The following is a 2,500-nucleotide window of genomic DNA, read 5'->3' as shown; positions in this document are numbered from 1 at the left end:
ATTACTATCGTCATTATCATCATATGAATCATGATACTATCATTATCATCATTTTTGTTATTGTCATCATTATAATTATTTTTTACCATAATTATTATAATTATTATTATTATTATTATTATCATTATTAATATGACCATCATCATCATCAATATTATCAACATTATTATTTTTATGATTATTATTATCATTATTATTATTATTATTATTATTATTATTATTATTATTATTATTATTGTTATTATCATTATTATTACTATCATTGTTATAATGATTATTAGAAGTAGCAGTAGTAACAGTACCATTTATCTTTGTCATTATAGTTATCATTATTATCCTAGTTGTCATTATTGTCATTGTTATTATTATCATTATCATTATTATTACTCTCATTATCATCATCATTAAAAAGAAGAAAGAGCAACCATCAATAAAATATAAAGATTAAAAAATTCACACACCCCAGGAGCGACAGCAACAACGGCCGTACCCCGCGGCCCTCAACACCACAAGCTCCTTCGCCTCAGTTCTCCGCTGACGACCTGCGAACGCCGCTGCTCCGACAGGCTTAGGGGAAGCCGGTATATCAAGGGGAAGACGCCAGCGCTTCGCCACAAGAGGCTTTGTCCTTCTTTGCGTCCCCGAGGCTTCCTTTCCGCCTGGTTTCGTTGATCGCAGGGAAGGAGAGAAGAGAGAGAGAGAGAGAGAGAGAGAGAGAGAGAGAGAGAGAGAAGAGAGAGAAAGAGAGAGAGTGTAGGGGGTGATATAGGGGTGTGAAGGTCGGGGAGGTTTGGGGAAGTTTGGGGAAGGGAGAGGGGGAGGGTGTAAGGAATGAGATTTGGGAATATGGGAAAGAGGGGAGCGGATGGGGAAGGGGGGAGGGTAGGGAAGGGGTTGTATCGGAATGGGGCAAATGGGTAGGGAAGGAGGGGGTGTAGGGGAAGGGGGGAGAGTGGGTGGGGAGGGAAAAAATGAGTGGGGAAAGGGGGGGAGTAAGTGAGGAAGGAAGGGAAGGAGTGAGGACAGGGAGTGAGGGGTCGGAGGGAGGATGAGGGGGGAGGGGCAGTGGGTAACAAAGGAGGAGAAATAGAGGAAATAAACAAGTGAATGGGAAGGAGGGGAAACAGTACTGAAAAGGGGAAGAATATCAGAAGAAGGAAGAGAGGGAATAGAGGAATGCGGGGGGGAATTGGGGGGGGGGGGGAGGGGAATGGGTGAGGAGAAGGAATAGTAGAGATAGGAAAAAGGGTAAGGGAAGAGGGATATTAATGGTTAAGGGATGCCACAGAGGGGGGTGGGCGGAAGGGGAAAGGGAAAGGGAGAGATGGAGAAAAAGGGAGGGAAAAGGGAAGGGAGAAAGGAAGAGTAGGGAATGGGCAGGAGAGAAGAGAAAGAAGAAGGTAGAGAGTGATTAGCATAAAATAACAGTAGGTGGGGGACGAAGATTAGCAGGTGAGGTAGGGAGGGGGAAGGGGAAGGGGGGGGGGGTGAGGGAAGAGGTGGGAAGGAGTGGATTTGTGCTCAGCGATGGCCCGTTTTCTCTGCTGTTTCTTGGATTTTCTGTTCTTATTTTCGTTGCTGTTATCATTATCTTTATAGTTGTTATCATTGTTATCATTAGTATTGTTTTTGTTATTATTGTTATCATCATCATCATCATCATCATCACCGTTATCATTATTATCATCATTATTATAATTATCAATATTGTTATTAATAGTAGCATTATCATTATTGTTACTGCTATTATTATAATTGATACATGAATTATTATCATTATTATTGATATTACTATTATTATTATTATTATCACTGTAATTATACAAATACAGATTTAATGACAACGATAATCATAATAGCACTACTACTACAACAGCTGCTATTAATGATACTAACGATATCTGTACCATTGTCATTATCACTAACAACATGATCGCACTTACTGACAATTCTCCTCATCAATCAGGCACAATTTATTTTTCTCTTTCAAAATATTAATGATGATATGCTATTTCTTCAAATGTGAATTACCATAAATCCTTTTTCGAATACAATTCCCCTTTTGAAAGTGTCTTTGTCATCTCTTTAAAGATTTACAATTACTGATAACCAATTCAAACAATCTGATTGATTCTGTTATGGACGGTGCCTCCTTTACTAACTGGATAACAATCAAGACAAACCTATAGCAACAGGCTTAATTGTATGTTCGATTAATTATGTGTGTCCGGATACGTGCTTGCTTGTTGGTTACTTTTTCTAGAGAAATTTTCTGGGACCTGGTTATGTCTATTTGTTTAAGCGTTTCGTATGATTGCATGTGTGTTTTTGTATATTTCGTTTGTGTTTTTGTTTTGTTTTTCATGTTTGTGTGTGGGTGCTTTATGTTTGTATTTTCTTCTGTGTATGTTTTTCTTTTTTTTATGTGTGTGTACATGTTATCTTTCTTTTCTTTTTTTCTCTCTTTTTTTTAGGATTGTATGTATAAGTTAAATGTTTT

Source organism: Penaeus chinensis, chromosome 8, assembly GCF_019202785.1.
Source record: "Penaeus chinensis breed Huanghai No. 1 chromosome 8, ASM1920278v2, whole genome shotgun sequence".
NCBI classification, from domain to species: Eukaryota; Metazoa; Arthropoda; class Malacostraca; order Decapoda; family Penaeidae; genus Penaeus; species Penaeus chinensis.
Note: the sequence above shows the minus strand (reverse complement) of the source record.